Genomic DNA, 19,194 nt, shown 5'->3' on the forward strand with positions numbered 1-19,194 from the left:
GCCAATTCTAAAGATAGAGCTTCTCATGCATTGGAAATGCATTTTGATAGCAGTTTAACTCCTACAAATGCCTTGTGAAGGATCAACTTCCATTTTTGGTGCTCCTAGACACTTCCACTTTGACTTAGAGTTTTCTCTGTCATTTTTTATTTTATTTTAAACATGTAAAAGGCTCATGCATCCAATTAATGAATTAAAATATTAATGGAGTCTTACTTTACACACATTAGATTGTAGTTTTTATATAATTAGTTTATTTTGTTAATTAAAAGCATTTTATTGCATGAAAGATATCTCTCACTCTCAACACAAATTGAGGAGACCATTTCTAATAAATACCGCATTGTAATATGTAATGAGGGCCACCATTATTTTGTAATAAAATTATGCATTTGGTGCTCGCATTTCAAGTGTAGTAATTCTTGCCTGAATGTGTCATTGTTTTGTGGATTTATTTTCATGAAATCGTGATTTAGCCAAAGGTTTATTGCTTAGATTTTGGCTGTGCATTTCATTAGTTTTAGTGTTTATTATTGTATCAACGAATTTTGCTACATAACTAGCTTATGAAGAAATTATAGAATATGGCTTGCATAACTTTTCGTCTTGCATGAATACACTTTCTATAGCCTTGTGATCTGATGAAGGGTGAAACATCATGCACTCATTAAGTTTCTCACAAATGATTGCATCAGTGGAATCAAGGAAGTGTTTTCCTTCTTTCATTAGTTATTTACTAATTTCTTTGAAAGTTTAACTTGCAGGTGTGTCATTTTCCATATTTTATGTCCATTAAGAATTTCAATTTCATGTTATTTTCTTTCAAGTTTCATTATTTTCTTTGCTAACCCCTTTGTTAGAGTAGGAATTCATATTAGTTGCATTGTTAACTTGCATTGATTAGAAAGCATTAAAAAAAAACCATAGTTCTTTTGGTGTTATTTTGAAGCAACGTGCAGATTCTTCATCTCATTCCAAAATAAAAATGAACCAACAAAGGCCTCCTTGTGAACAATCTCATTTATCTTCAACTGAGTGGATTTTGGTACATTGCAAGTCAACCCAGAACCTTGGAGTTGATTCACAAAATCAGTTTTTAAAGAGAGGAATTCATAAGAATTCTTGCCATTTAGCATTGTGCATAACAATAGCTCAATAGAAGTGGTGCTAGAAGGAAGGCCGCACTTTAAATTCTCAAAAAAGGAAGGAAATTTTTCCAAAGTTTCAAAATTTTGTACTTTTTGCAAAAATCTGCACTTCACACAAGTTCAAAAAAAATTTGAGTTTTTGAGAAATTAAGGTACATAGCTACACAACTTTGTAGGTTTGCAAGTACACAGATCCATAGCTACATAGGTGTGCAAAACTCTATGGTGCATAAAATTCAGTGAGGTGAGAAAGTGTGCTTCTGCAAAGGTTCACTTTTTCTAGAATTGATGCAAACTAGAGGTATATGCAGGATCATGGTATACCAATTTTTTGAGCTTAACCACTTTCGCAAATGGGTATATGCAGGATCATGGTGTGCCAAAAAGTGGCGATGTGACAAAAATAGAGTTTGAAAATATCTAAAAGCATTCCAAAATCTACTCTAACTTTTTATCACCCATCTAGATACCAAACCTGGAAAGTAAGGCCCAACCCTTCTCAGGTATTTGATTTGATTTCAAACACCTGATATTATATCAGATATCTGATAATATCAAGTATCCAATATTATATCAAATACTTGATATTTTTCAGTGTTATTAAGAAAAAATCACAACCCACCGGTTGTTTTCATAGTCAAATTTTGGGTTTTGCGGCACAGATATCGAGTTTTCAATCAGATACACAATATAAGGTTTTTTTAAAAAAATCAATTTTACTATAAATTTAATAAATTTTATCATAAATTTGTTAGTTTTAGTTGAATTTAGGGTTTTTTTGATAGAAATTGTTAAAATTAAGGTTTTTTAATATAAATTATGTTTTCCAAACTAATAGGAATAACTAATCAAGATGATTACACTAAGGCAAGGAATACTATTCCTCATAACCCCCCACAAAATGATCTAGTGCCCCTACAAAATCATCCACCAAATGATCTTGTACTCCCTCAAAACTCTCCTTGAATCGAGGATTTGATAATTGAAAATCTCACTGAATTGAGGGTCTTGCGAATAACATATAATAATGTACCCACATTGGCTCCTATGTTATCTACATTAAACACCATAGTAAATAACATTGAAACCCTTACCAACAAACAAAATACCACTCTTCATTGGCATAATGAAATGCATGAGATTTTTGATGATGGCTTAGACTATGATGAGGTTGTGGCCCTCAATATAACCAAAGATGATTTGACTGGCCTTTTTGCAAACCCAAACCAAGTTTACTTGTTGATCACAAAAAACCCAAACTATTGATTAAATAGTGCACAAATTATGCCATATGTGTAAAATTTTGAGATCATTGGTGGATGGCTTTTGATATCCCTCCACATAGCAATTTAGAGGTGCCATTTTATTTCCTTAGAAAATTATATGCAAAATTTGTGTTGGGCCTCAACGTGAACTATTGGAACATGAAGCCCAACATGGGTGTAGGGTTAGGAGCTCCTCAAAATAGACCCTCTTCCCAGTGAAAGAAAGTTGGCACTTTTGTCCCCCTTACTGATGTCTCCCCCCCTCCTCAAGCGGAGCATCTTGATATAATCATAGAGGCTAGCTCTCAAACCATTAGAGCCATTCATAGACTGAGTGGCCTATTGATATCTTAGACTAGGTCAGTCTTGCCTCCCTGTGTTGATGATGCTAGCACCAGTTCATCATCAACTAGCTCATCACACATTTGTGTACCTCAGACTTGCATTACATGCAAGAATATTTTCCTGGGTCCCATAGGTGATCTTCCTGAGTATCATTTTGTATTATATGAGGATACACCAGACACACCTGCAAAGGATACAAACCCTGATGCAAGAGAGGAGGGGAATGTAGAGGCATAGACTTCTTGTATGTCGATACATGTATACATTTTTTTGTTATGACGTATGCAATTTAAAGTTAATTTTTATAATAGAGTAATTTTAATTTTTAAGCCATACTGACTTATACATGTATGTGATCTTCATTCATGTTTAGTTGATGACTAAGGAGGAGTTGAGATAGGTTGATGATGCCATGCTCTTGGCCATTTCATTTGGCCTTGAGACATCTACGGTACATTATGTTGTGTTTTCATTATTTTTTCTATTTGATATTGTAGCATATATGGTTCTAATCTTTCTTTTATCTTGCAAGTATCACATGTCCCTAGGGGACAGTGTGGGGGATGAGCTAGCACCCATCAACAAAGGAAAGGTAATTAGGTGCCTTCTATTTGATTAAATATTGATGCATTCTTGTAAAATGTTCATGGTAATGAAATTTAATTACTTTCTTTATTGTATATAGGTCATGGCTACTGGAAATGAGCCCATATAGATTTTGCATCATAGATGCTTAGGCATTTCCATTCACACAAAGAGCCCCATTATATGTATAAGTACCATTTATTTTCCATTTTCCTTATCTTCATAAATAAATTCAAAACTGAATTTCATGATATTAACAACTACTATTTTGTATCTCATAGGAAACTCCTAGTGCACACGAGGTTTAATGGGAGAGTTTTGTAGATTTGATGATATATCCTAAGGAGGAGCCTACACTAATAAGTTGTAGTTTGAATTCATGATTAAATATGTTATAAATTTAGCATGCTATGAAGTTTAAGTTGTAGATTCATGTGACAAACATATTTGAACATACATAGGCCACAATCAATGAGGTAAAAGCATTGTCGAGGGTATACGAGAGGACTCCTGACCGGCATAGGAGGTTGATGAGAGAGGTATTTATTATAAAAATTTAATAGTATAAATCTTCATTAAAAAAAAGATTATTATTCATTTGAGTAATTCAATGTTAGATACAAAGAATCATATAAATTTAGTAGTCTAACTTTGGGTTTTCCTTTTTTTGTTTATGTAGGAGGCATCGGATCCACCTAGTGGAGCGAAAAGGCTACATTTTGATCATCCACCAGCAACCTAGGATAGTATAGTTTTCATATGATGCATCATGAGACATTTTGAGATGGCATATGCCACATTTTTTACAAAAACATTGATATTATACACATTTCGATGGCATGATCAGCCACATTTTGTATATGGATTTATGAATTTTGATATATATTTGTGTACTTTATCTATGGATACATGATCTTTGATATATATTTATGTAATTTGTCTATGGATACATGTATTTTGATATATATTTTTGTCATTTATGTGCACAATGATATAAATATTAATTTAGTATCTAGTATTGTTCAATTTATCGTGGATCATGTGTATCATTCATGTTTATGGAATAGCACTAATTTTGATCATGTTTGTTATATTTTATTGAAATTCAGTAATTTATGAATATCATTTTAACAATCTTTATTATCAAATTTGGATGCAATGTTTAATTTGAAGTGTTATCATGACATAATCACACTTGTTAACCTCCTATACAAGGTTCACATAACCCATACTAATCCACTTAACAAAATTGGATTCATTAATGCATGCTATCATTTCACACCTTATATAGGTGTTTCTAACCTTGTATGGTCAGTCTCAAACCACTAACTAACTCTTTGCACTCATTTTCACTTTGCAAGAAAAAGTTGCAAAAGTTGCAAAATTGCAATTTTTGCAATTTTGAACAATTTTTGTTATAACTTTAAATTCTTAATTAGAGAAGTTCACCAAACTTGGTAAGGGGTTATCGATAGCCCTTACAAGCTCTAAGTTATGACCCTCAAAGTTCACTTAGAGCACCTTGGAGACTACTCAATACGGAGTGGCCACGAATGATAGAGGGCCTCTGTGGCTAGAATAAGGGTGTCACTAGGGATCACCAGCCCATATAGAGCTAATGATAGTGACTATTCGATGCCAAGATCAGTAATTTCAAAGTTACACTATGGTGAACCTATGAACTAAGGCAGACTATGAGTTTTAGCACCGAGCGAGATCACTATGCCGAATTCAAACGAAATGTGATCTCTAAAAAATGAGATAGGTTATTTTAGGCCTTAGCATCACTGTCTTGTAGAATTTGACATTTCATCGATATCCCTCATGAGCTCCGAGTTACAACCCTCGAAAGATTGACCTCAAAATGCACTTAGAGCATGTTAGAGACTACTCAGTACGAGGTGGTTGCGGATGATGGAGGGTCTTTGTGGCTAGAACAAGGGTGTCACTAGTGTTCACCTACCCATCTAGAGCTAATGGCACTGACGGTTCGATGCCAAGATTAGTGGTTTCAAAGTTATGTTGTGGTGCACCTATGAACTGAGGCACACTATGAGTTTTGGCATCAAGCGAGATTGCTATGCATAATCCAAATGGAATGTGATCTATCAAAAATGACATAGGTTATTTTAGGCCTTAGCATCACCATCCTTTGCAATTCAATGTTGTATCGATAGCCCTCATGAGCTCTGAGTTATGACCCTCAAAATATCAACCTCAAAATGCACTTGAGCACCTTGTAGACTACTCAGAATGGGGTGGTAATAGATGATGGATGGTCTCTGTAGCTAGAACAAGGGTGTCACTATGGTTCACCCACCAATATGGAGCTAATGGCACTGATAATTTTATGCCAAGATCAACGGTTTCAAAGTTATGCTATGGTGCACCTATGAACTGAGGCACGCTATGAGTTTTGGCATTGAGGGAGATCATTGTGCCAAATCCAAATGGAATGTGATCTCTCAAAAATGAGATAGGTTATTTTAGGCTTCAGCATCACCATCCTATACAATTCAACATTTCATCGATATCCCTCATGAGCTCTGAGTTATGACCCTCAAAAGATTGACCTTGAAATGCACTTAGAGCACCTTGGAGACTACTTGGTATAGGGTGGTCACGAATGATGGATGGTTTACATGGCCAAAAAAAGGGTGCCACTAGGGTTCACCCACCCATCCAAAGCTAATGGCATTGATGATTCGATGCCAAGATCAGTGGTTTCAAAGTTAAGTTGTGGTGCACCTATGAACTGAGGCACACTACAAGTTTTGGCATCGAGAGAGATCACTGTGCTGAATCCAAATGGAATGTGATCTCTCAAAAATGAAATAGGTTATTTTAGGCCTCAAAATCACCATCCTGTAGAATTCAATTTTTCATCAATATCCCTCATGAGCTCTGAGTTATGACCCATGGAAGATTGACCTCAAAATGTAATTAGAGCACCTTGGAGACTACTCAGTACAGGGTGGCCAAAGAATATGGAGGGCCTCTATGGATAGAACAAGGTTGTCACTAGGTTTCACCTACCCATCCAGAGCTAATGGTGCTGATGATTTGATGCCAATATCAGTGGTTTCAAAGTTACACTGTAGTGCACCTATGAACTAGTGCACCTATGAACTAAGGCACACTACGAGTTTTGGCATCGACTTAGATTATTGTGTGGAATCCAAAAAAATGTGATATTTAAAAAATGAGATAAGTTATTTTAGGCCTTGGCATCACTGTCCTACAAAATTCAACATTTCATCAATAGCCCTTACGACCCTCGGAAGATCAACCTTAAAATGCACTTAGAGTACCTTGGAGACTACTCAATACGGGGTGGCCACGGATGATGGATGACCTCCATGGCTAGAACAAGAGTGTCACTAGGTTTCACTCACCCATTTGGAGCTAATGGCACTAACGATTTCATGCCAAGATCAGCAGTTTCAAAGGTACATTGTGGTGCACCTATGAATTGAGGCACACTACGAATTTTGGCATCGATCGAGATCATTGTGCCGAATCCAAATGGAATGTGATCTCTCAAAAATGAGATAGGTTATTTTAGGCCTTGGAACCACCATCCTATAAAATTTAATGTTTCATTGATAGCCCTCACGAGCTTTGAGTTACAACCCTCGAAAGATTGACCTCGAAATGCACTTAGAGTACCTTGGAGACTAATCGATACGGGGTCGTTGTGGATGATGGAGGGTCTTTGTGGTAGGAGAAATGGTGTCAGTAGAGTTTACCCACCCATCCAGAGCCAATGGAACTAACAATTTGATGCCAAGATTAGTTGTTTATAAGTTACATTGTGGTGCACCTATGAACTGAGGCACACTATGAGTTTTTGCATCAACCAAGATCACTGTGTTGAATCCAAATGGAATGTGATCTCTTGAAAATGAGATAGGTTATATTAGGCCTTAGAATCACAGTCTTATAGAATTTTATGTTTCATCGATAGCACTCACGAGCTCTGAGTTATGACCCTTCAAAGATTGACCTCAAAATGCACTTAGAGCAGCTTGGAGACTACTCGATACATGATGGCCATGGATGATGGATGGTCTCCATGGCTGGAACGAGGGTGTCACTAGGTTTCATCCACCCATCCAAAGCTAATGGCACTGACGATTTGATGCCAAGATCAACGGTTTCAAAGTTACATTATGGTGCACCTATGAACTGAGGCACACTATGAGTTTTGGCATCAAGTGAGATCATTGTGCTAAATCTAAACAAAATGTGATCTCTCAAAAATAAGATAGGTTATTTGAGGCCTTGGCATAACCATCTTATAGAATTTTGCATTTCATTATTATCCCTCACAAGCTCTGAGTTACGACCCTCAAAAGATCAACCTCGAAATGCACTTAGAGCACCTTGGAGACTACTCAATACAGGGTGGCCATGGATGATGGATGGTCTCCATCGCCAGAACAAGGGTTTCACTAGGGTTCACTTGCCCATCTAGAGCTAATGGAACTAATGATTAGATGCCAAGATTAGAGGTTTCAAAGTTATGCTGTAAATTTGATAAATTTATTTTTAAGCCTCCTTACCAATTCCATCAGCAAGCTCCATATATTTATCACCCATACATCCCTTCTCAAGCTTTATGTCATCCTACCAATACGTATCAGAAACCCCATGAGATCTAGTTTATTTCCAACTAACATGATGATTTTAGGATTATCCCCCACATGTTGATAACATAAGAGGAGATGAGGAGTACTGATAGACAACAAGAGTTTTACATGTATAATGATGAGTGTACTTACCAAGATCAACAAAAAATGGATTGGCAACAAAGGAAGTATGACAAATATCTTGCAAGAGAGATAACTATAAAAGAAGAGTAGACAAGATTGCAATTTTCTCAATTTCAAGAGGTAAAGACCCAACCACCTTGTGTTCCTAGTCAATGAACCAACCCATTAAAGTGGAAGCCCTCAAAAATTAATTTCCAAGATCTAGGCATGTTGATCCTCTACAATATCCAAGTATACCTCCTATTTTTGAGATTCCAAGTTTTAGGGGTCATAGCCTTGCAAAAGAAATAGAACAACCCCTATATGCGTCCCTACATGGTCAAATTATCAAACTGACATGGAGGCTTTCTTGGACCAACTATCCTGATTTTAAAATGCCATACCTTGTCAAAGTTGTCCCATGTTAATCGGTACAAGATCAAATAGTTGAAGGAAAAGATGATCTTGTTGGTTCAAAATTGGTAGAACCATTTGAGGAGGCTCGAGATCACAGACATGAGGATGAAAAGGAGGATGTTGTTGGTTCTAATTTATTTATTGACTTACCTATAATGTTGAACATGATGATGAATAAATTTTATTGGCTGCAAGGGAAGAAGTTGAGGATGAAGTAGAGGTTATGTTCATCTTTTAAGAATTACCTTCTTTTGTTGAGCAGAATGATGAAGATATGATTCAAACCACATAATCACAATAAAAGATATGAATGAGATGGTAGCTAACCAAATCTTAGAAGATTATTTTTATAGTATTGTAAAAGTTTTTTGTGAGAACCTTGCTACTGAAAATTTAGAGTATATGCATGTTACAGAAGCTCCAATTTTGGAAAGCATTTTTCCTAATGATTCTAAGCATGAATGCAAGATGAATCCATTTATCAAGAGCATTCAATAGGTTGATAGTTGTTATGAACCTTGAGCTACCTTAACAAAAGGAGGGGACTCCTTGACCATGGAGGAAGAGTTGGCATGGTTGTAATAATGCATGGTAACCATGATGAACCAACAAAAAGGAGAAACACTATAGAAACTAGAAAATCAAGCTTAAAGTTTGTGCTTTCAAGAGGCTATGCAATTAGTATTTTTCCCAGCACAAGTCAATGGAGGAGTCACCATTCAAACTAGCACTTGAACATGATGATGATTATGGAGAGGATCAAATGCAACATGTTGATTCAGTCCCAAATGTTGATACTTTCAATCAATAATGTGAATTAAGTCACACCATTTTCATTCCTCAATAGATGTTGCATCAAATGATTCAATATTGTTCATTTATCCATATTTTGGTATTTTCCTTTAAGAATGTTAATCGTGGCACTTTTAAGAATAAAGTCAACTATTTTAGCCAACCAGTGAATGAATTTATTTAGCATTTGTCTTGTTACTAGTTAGGCTAGAGTAGATTAGTTTTCCAGCTTGCTACAAGTGTTACCTTTGGATAATACTTGTCAATTGAATGTTACAATCAATGACCTTATTTATAATAGATAAAAAACCAAGTCCCATGTTTAATTCTTGATGAATTGAATTTATCTATTGATTTAGAACGATTATATATTTTCATTCTTTATTGCTTAATCAAAAGTGCTTGGTTTATGACTACTTAGAATGCTTGATATTAATGCATAATTAACCTTGCTATCTTACTATATATTAGGTGCTATCTTATCCATTATAATATTCATATAGGAACATTCAATTATGGAGTGTACATTAAGCCTAAATTTGGCTCATTAATATCTTTCCTTTCTTGTACATAGATTCAATAGGAATTTTGAATTCTAGCTCAACATAAATTCATGTATGCTTGCTTTGTTTTTTGCCACTATAAAATTTGAGCAATATAAATTCATGAAACCCTGAAGAACACATGTATGCAAGATCTTATCACAGATAGGTAAAGAAAAAAAAGACAAGGGTTTAACTTTGACAATATACAAGATCACATTATTAGAATAAAATGACAAGCAAAATATACAATGGATATACATGGACAAAAATACTTTGAGTTTATACAAATAGATTAGATAAATGTAGCAAAGCACAAAACTATTTCAATAAGTTTATGTGATTGTTGTCACACAATTAGAACCTATATAATATATAGAACACAAAATTTGACTTGAACTATAACAACCAACTTTAATAGTTATCTATATTTTTGGACTTGCATGCCCAAACCTTCACCTTTCACACCTATGTTTGCAGTCTTCTTTGTTAATTCTAATTGTTCATCCGTATTTTCTAGATTTGTCTTATTTGATTAGTTTGATAAAAATGGTTTTAATAATCATAATGTCAGCTCTATGTAAAATAAGAAAAAAACCAAACTTGTAATAAGATATCCACAAGAAATTATCTTTCATTGTCTCCTTGCTTCAATACTCATATAGCTATAAATGCTCTTAAAATTGTCCTCTTATAATTCCTTACAAAGAACATACCAAATACAAATTAGGATATGTAAGTAATTTAACCTATTTTTTTCATTATTATAGAAACCATATATATATAAAAAATTCACATTTTACATCATATCACATCATAAATCCTAGGAATTCTCCCCAACACCCCCCCACTCTTCATGATGTACCTACATTCCAATATCATAAAAAATATTAGTAACTTATTGTATCAAACAAGATAATCATTGGTTCACTAAATCATTATGAAGAAAATAACATAAGAAGTAAATATACCTAGTCAAGTGTTCCAGTAGAGTCCTCTCTCTATTTTAGGATCTCCAACAAGGCTTCATGATCAACATTAGTAATAGTAAAAAGTTCTTTTACTTTTGGTCTTCCTTGATGCTTCAACAACTTTACATTTGTTGCTATAATAAGATACAAATATATGAGAATTATTTTGTGCTTCTGATAGTCTTCAAACATAGGAATTCCATTCCTTCTAAGCATGTATGTCCACGGCCATGTTCTAGTGACAACCACTGAACTAGTAGGATATGTGAATCCATCATCATCTATGATCAGTTGTGCAAGCTTTTGTTTACCTCTTACATAATGTGCTAACCAATAATTGAATTTCTCATCATTCCCCTATGGTGAAACCAATGCAAAGACATGTCTTGGTTGAAGAAGATCTAATAGATTGTTATGCTCAAGTGAACTTTCCATGTCATCATTTCTGATAGAGGGTATTATAGATAATGGAGTAAGATAATGTGGAGCCCACGTGTCCACCTACTCACTTGACTCACAGTAATCCCAATCACACTAAAAATAACTAGGACAAAAGAAAGCTAGTTGTCGTGTCCAAATGGTCCATTTACTAGAATCAGAGCTTTGGAATGAATACATTTTTGATAAGTCTCTCACTGTAGCACAATCTGATCTATCCCCTATGGAACCTTCCTTAACTAACCAAAAGAACTTGCGTACCATTGAATCAAGAGTCCCCCCCTATGATAATGCTAAACTAAACCAATCATCAATGCTACGAGCATCAAGAAGCTTTTCTATCAAAATCTTTAATTGCTCCTTAACTAGAGTTCTTTTCATACATGCCCTTTTTCCATCATGTTCCCCTTTCCCATGGCTAGACTCAAAAAATCTCCAAATATGAGGCACCCCCCCCCTTCTACGTGCATCCTACACAACCAATAAAATATACGAGCATTCTTGAATTGACTTGTATAGTTATCTGACAAAATGATATGTATATCCATAGAAATTGCATGCTCCTATAAGAAATCAAAATAATTCTTGAAACAATGTTGCGCAAACGTGTGAGAGTGAGATCTATCATCACTCATATAAAAATGATACTCTCTAATAATCTTCTGATTATCTTCTGCACTATTAGGGGCATGTCTATATGTTATGTGGACAAAAATAGCAATCTAAATGAAGTTGTAATACTAAGATTCTATCTCGTTTTGAGGTTGCAATGTGTAGTTTTCAGAAAAATCAACAACTAATATAATAGTGTCAATGGGAAAAGTATTCTTACACATTCTAAATTATTGATCCAACCACTGAGACTTGTGACTATGTCTTGCATACTTGTAGAAAATATTTGCATTGAAATTTGAAATAAAACTAGCCACGCTGATTTCTTTTGTAACCAATTCTCATCTAGAGCCCTCATCCCCACTCTTCAATGTGTATTTCACCATTTCATATACTTTTTTTTACTATTGTCTTTCCAAGATCTTGTTCACACCCCTCATGGAAACATGTGTCAAACTTGGATAAGCCACCACATTCTGAACACTTCTCATTTAAACAAGCATTTCTATAAAAGAAACAAGCATCAACTCTATGACATAAAAATTGATCTAGCAAGTCTCTTGATGATTTTGGAAGCCCACTAGCACCACAATTCTTCAATATTTTTTTACTATGCAAAGTAGAATAGATGGAGCGTAATAGTTCATGGTGCATAGAAAACTTGACACAATATTTGCAACAACATGTATTTCGAATTTTAACTGGCACACAATAAAATGGCTTCAAAGATTCAAAAGCCCTTTGTGATATATGAAGACTTGGCTGACTCTCTCTAAATTGTTTAAACAACATAGTTTGACTTACCTCTAAATAGTGTTTAGGATGTGGCATGTGGTCTCTAATGAAAATTCTCAACTTTAACACGTCTTTAGCATTGGGTGATACTCATGAGCTAGAGTGCAAAAATTGTGTAATTTCTTCTTTCACATCATCAGATAGCTTCTTATCAAAATGTAGAAGTCTCCCACCAAAAGCCCATGTTTGATTTTGAAGAGAATCATCAATTCTCTCTTGTCTACTAAGTGCTCTTCTCAAAATAGTATAATTTAGGTTCAAGTCAATACAAGTTTGTCTCATACATCTACCCTTTCTAAAATGATGACTTACCAACGAGGTTGTAATAACCTTTCAAGCAACTCTCTTATCCTTCTCCCTGCTATTTTTCCCAATGCTATTGAGAGCACTGATAAGATTCTTCACAATAATGGCATTTTTTTCCAATCTTTTATTGACACAAATATTCAATTTGGAAAGCATAGGTCTCATCTTTTGCATCTTTAATAAATGCATAAAAAGCTAACATTGCTCCACCACTGTCTTGTTGCTAAAAAAATATCTAATATATTCTTGAAGCTCATAACTGAATGGTTCTTTTTTATTTTTTCCCTTCCAAATTGGTAATAATCATTTCATCAATTTCAGTTATGCATTTTGGTGTTCTAGAACCTTCATGTCGATTATAATTAGGAGAAATGTAAGGTTCCTGTGCATTGTCATGTTCAACATGATCAATCATTCAATTTACATTATAAACTGGTAGCATTTCATCCTCCAAATTTTCATTCTCTAAATTTTCAATCCTAGCATTATTGTTTTCAATTTTTACATTTCATTCCCTAACTACACATATTCATTATCTGACTCTATGATTTCACCTTCGACTAATTCATCATCAACTCGACTCACATTTAACATACCTTGTCTTTTCCTTTGGTCATTTACTTTGTCCCTCTCCCTATATGATGCAATGTCATCATTGGATACCTTCCTTTTGCATTTAGCCTTTCGACAACTACTGCTCCCCATTTAGATGACAATATCGGACACCTAGGGATATATTATCAAACTTTTTTCGATCGTTTGGGCCCCAAAACATGACTTTTCCCAAAACACATGAAAATGGCCCACAAAAAAGGATGTTGTAGGGTCTACAGTCATAGGGAATATTTTGGAAAAATCATGCCAGTAAAATCGAGTATCTAGTCTGAGATCAGATACCCAATATTAAATCAGTTATCCGACATCAAATCAGATATTCGATATTGAGGTCAAAATATTGGAGGGAAATAACAATTAAGATTAAGATTATAATGTATTATTATATTATATTATTATTAAATATAATAATATATGTTATTATTATTATGACTTATGTTAACTATTCATATATAATAATATATTATGTTATTATTATTATCTATAAAAAATATATATATTAATATATATATGATTATTATATTATATTATTATTATTTTTACTATATTATTATTATATATAATAATATATGTTATTATTATTATAATCTATAAATATATAATATATATTAATATATACAAAATTATTATATTATATTATTATATTATTATTAAATATAATAACATTATATATTATATATGTTATTCATAAATAATGAGTTAAATGTATAACAATTTATATGAGTATATTATATTATATAATTATGTATAATGAGTTATGAGTTATGAATTAGATTATAATGTATTATTAATGTATTATTATATTAATTATTACTAAATATAATAATATGTGTTATAATTATTATAATCTATAAATATATAATATATATATGAAATTATTATAGACCTTATAGGTTAATATATATGTAAAATGCATCAAGAGGGGTCATAGGTTAACCTATGACCCCTCTCGACGCATTTCATGACAACCTATGTCCCTAAGGGCCCTAGGGCCCCTAGGGATACATTTCGTTGGTTCCAATGCATCGAGAGGGGTCATAGGTTAACCTATGACCCCTCTTGACACATTTCATGACAACCTATGTCCCTAGGTGCCCTAGGACCCCTAGGGAAGCATGTGGTTGGTTCCAATGTGCTAAGAGGGGTCATAGGTTAATCTATGACCCTTCTCAACACATTTCATTACAACCTATGTCCCTAGAGGCCCTAGGGCCCCTAAGGATGCATTTGGTTGGTTCCAATACATCGAGAAGGGTCATAGGTTCTCGACACATTTCATGACAACCTATGTCCCTAGGGGCCCTGCGACCCCTAGGGATGAATGTGGTTGGTTTCAATGCATCGAGAGGGGTCATAGGTTAACCTATGACACCTCTCGATGCATTTCATGACAACATATAAACCTAGGGGCCCTAGAACCCCTAGGGATGCATATGATTGGTTCTAATGTGTCGAGAGGCATCATAGGTTAACCTATGACCCCTATCAAAATGTTTCATGACAACCTATGTCCCTAAGGGACCTAGGACCCCTAGGAAGGCATTTGGTTGGTTCCAATGTGTGTAGAGGGGTCATAGGTTAACCTATGATCGCTCTCGACACATTTCATGAAAAATTATGTCCCTAGGGCTCCTACGACCCCTAGGAAAGCATGTGGTTGGTTCTAATGCATTGAGAGGCATTATAAGTTAACCTATGACCCCTCTCGATGCGTTTCATGATAACATATGTCCCTAGGGGCCCTAGGACCCCTAGGGACTCATGGTTGGTTCCAATGCATCAAGAGGGGTCATAAGTTAACCTATGACCCCTCTTGATGTATTTCATGACAACATATGTCCTTAAGGGCCCTAGGACCCCTAGGAATGCATGTGGCTAGTTCTAATGCATCGAGAGGTGTCATAGTTTAACCTATGACCCCTCTCGACCCATTTCATGACAACCTATGTCCCTAGGGGCCCTAGGACCCTTAGGGACTCATGCGGTTGGTTCCAATGCAGCCCAATGAATCAAGAGGCATCATAGGTTAACCTATGACCCCTCTCGATACACTTCATGACAACCTATGTTCCTAGGGGCCCTAGGACCCCTAGGGACTCATGCGGTTGGCTCCAATTCATCGCTCTTGATGCATTTCATGACAACCTATGTCCCTAGGGGTCTTAGGGCCCCTAGGGATGCATTTGATTGGTTCCAATGCATCTAGAGGGGTCGTAGGTTAACCTATGACCCCAATCAACACATTTCATGACAATGTATGTCCCTAGGGGCCCTAGGATCCCTAGAGATGCTTTTGGTTGGTTCTAATGCATTAAGAGGAATCATATGTTAACCTATGACCCCTCTCGACACATTTCATGATAATGTATGTCCCTAGGGGTCTGAGGGCCCCTAGGGACGCATTTGGTTGGTTATAATGTGTGTAGAACCTATGATCCTGATTGATGCATTTCATGACAATATACATCCCTAGGGGCCCTAGGACCCCTAGGGATGCTTTTGATTGGTTATAATGGATTGACAGATGTCATAGGTTAACCTATGACCCCAATCGACATGTTTCATGACAACATATGTCCACAGGGGCCTTAAGTCCCCTAGAGAGGCATTTGGTTGGTTCCAATGCATGTAGAGGGGTCATAGGTTAACCTATGACCCCTCTCAATGTATTACATAACAACCTATGTCTCTACGGGCCCTAGGACCCTTAGGGATGCATGTGGTTGGTTCTAATGCATTGAGAGGCATCATTGGTTAACTTATGACCCCTCTCGACACATTTTGTGACAACCTATGTCCCTAGGGGTCCTAGGGCCCCTAGGGACACATTTGGTTGATTTCAATGCATGTAGAGGGGTCATAGGTTAACCTATGACCCCTCTTGATGCATTTTATGACAATTTATGTCCCTAAGGGCCCTAGGACCCCTAGGGATGCATTTGGTTGATTATAATGCTTGAGAAGCATCATAGGTTAAACTATGATCCCTCTCAACACGTTTCATGACAACGTATGTCCCTAGGGGAACTAGGACCCCTAAGGAGGCATTTTATTGGTTTCAATGTGTATAGAGGGGTTATAGATTAACCTATGACCCCTCTTGATGCATTTGATGACATCTTATGTCCCCTAGAGATGTATGTGGTTGGTTCTAATGTGTCAAGAGGCATCATAGGTTACCCTATGACCCCTCTCGATGTATATAATGACAACCAATGTCCTTAGGGACCCTAGGGAGGCATTTGGTTGGTTTCAATATGTGTAGAGTGGTCATAGGTTAACCTATGACCCCTCTCAACACATTTCATGACAACCTATGTCCCTAGGGGCCCTAGGACCCCTAGGGATGCATTTGGTTGGTTCTAATATGTCAAGAGGCATCATAAGTTAACCTATGACCCCTCTCAATGCATTTCATGATAATGTATGTCTGTAAAGGCCCCAACACCCCTAGGGTCTCATGTGGTTGGTTCCAATGCATCAAGATGGGTCATAGGTTAACTTTTGACCCCTCTCGAAGCATTTCATGACAACATATGTCATGTGGTTGGTTCTAATGCATTGAGAGGCATCATAGGTTAACCTTTGACCCCTTTTGATGCATTTGATGATAACCTATGTCCCTAGGGGCCCTAAGACCCTTATGGAGGCATTTTTTTGGTTCTAATGCATCTAGGGGAGTCCCCTCTTGACAGATTTCATGACAACCTATGTTCCTAGAGACCCTAGGATGCCTAAGGATGCATTTGGTTTATTCCAATGCATCAAGAGGGGTCATAGGTTAACCTACGACCCCTCTTGATGCATTTCATGACAACATATGTCCCTAGGGGCGCTAGGACCCCTAGGGATGCATGTGGTTGGTTCTAATGTGTTGAGAGGAATCATAGGTTAACCTATGACCACTCTTTATGCATTTCATGATGACTTATTTCCCTAGTGGTCCTAATACCCCTAGGGACAAATGTGGTTGGTTCCAATGGGTCCAGAGGGGTCATAGTTTAACCTATGAGCCCTTTCAACACATTTCATGACAACCTATGACACCTAGGGATGCATGTGATTGGTTCTAATGTGTCGAGAGGCATAATAGGTTAACCTATGACCCCTTTCAACACATTTCATGACAACCTATGTCCTTAGGAGTCCTAGGACCCCTAAGGGCTCATGTGGTTGGTTCCAATGCATTAAGAGGGATCATAGGTTAACCTATGACCTTTTTGGACACATTTCATGATAGCATATGTCCCTAGGGGCCTTAGAACCCCTAGGGATAAATTTGGTTGGTTATAATGCATCAAGAGGACCTATGACCCCTCTCAATGCATTTCATGACAACATATGTCCCTATGGGCCCTAGAACCCCTAGGGATGCATGTGGTTGGTTCTAATGCATCGAAAAGCATCATAGATTAACTTATGACCCCTCTCGAGGCATTTAATTACAATGTATGTCCCTAGGGGCCCTAATACCCCTAGGGATGCATGTGGTTGGTTCTAATGCATCAAGAGGGGTCATAGGTTAACCTATGACCCCTCTTGACACATTTTATGACAACCTATGTCCCTAGGTGCCCTAAGACCTCTAGAGACATATGTGGTTTGTTCCAATGCATTGAGAGGGGTCATAGGTTAAACTATGACCCCTCTTGACACATTTCATGACAACCTATTTCCCTAGGGGTCCTAGGGCCCCTAGAGATGCATTTGGTTGGTTCCAATGTGTCTAGAGGGGTCATAGGTTAACCTATGAACCCTTTTAACATATTTCATGATAATGTATGTCCCTAGGAGCCCTAGGACCCCTAGGGACCCATTGGGAATGCATCGAAAGGGGTCATAGGTTAACCTATGACCCCTTTCGATGCATTTTATGACAATATTATATTTAATAATAATATAATATTGTATATTTGAATATAATAATATATTATTAGATTATATATCAATAGCAATCATGTATGTTACTAGATTATAGATTTAATAATAATAATAACCATATATATTATTATATATAATAATAGTCATATATTATTACTATATATATTTAATAATAATATTATATCTAGTTATAATAATTATTATTATTATTATAACTATATTATATTTAATAATAATAATTATAAGCATATATAATAATAATAGTCAATAATAATAATATCAATGTCCACAGTTCCCCTAAATAAATTTCCCTCTAAATCACACTAAAGTTTCCCTCTCAAATTTATTTCCTCTCAAACTTCCCTCCAAAATTTCAATGGAAAAATCACATCCCAGATCAAATACCCGATTTCAAATCAGATACACAATTTTATTTCGAGTATCCAATTAGGCTCAGTATTTACCAAGCCTATTTGGTCAACCCAAAAAATGTGTTTGAGAAGGGTTTCACTGACACTCAGACTTCATGTAGCCATTTAACAATGTTATTTTCATCGAAATTGAATGAAACAAAAATGATTTTTTATAACATTCTCGAGATTATATCGATATAATTGTCAAATTTTGAGTTCGATAAGTATTTATTAGTTAATTTTCAATGAAGATGATTGTAAAGTGCTGATTGACATACAGATTGAAAAATAGCTATAACCTTCAAATGGTATAAC

The sequence above is a fragment of the Cupressus sempervirens genome, chromosome 1 (assembly GCF_028749045.1).
Source record: "Cupressus sempervirens isolate cs-2001-9-10 chromosome 1, ASM2874904v1, whole genome shotgun sequence".
Lineage (NCBI taxonomy): Eukaryota > Viridiplantae > Streptophyta > Pinopsida > Cupressales > Cupressaceae > Cupressus > Cupressus sempervirens.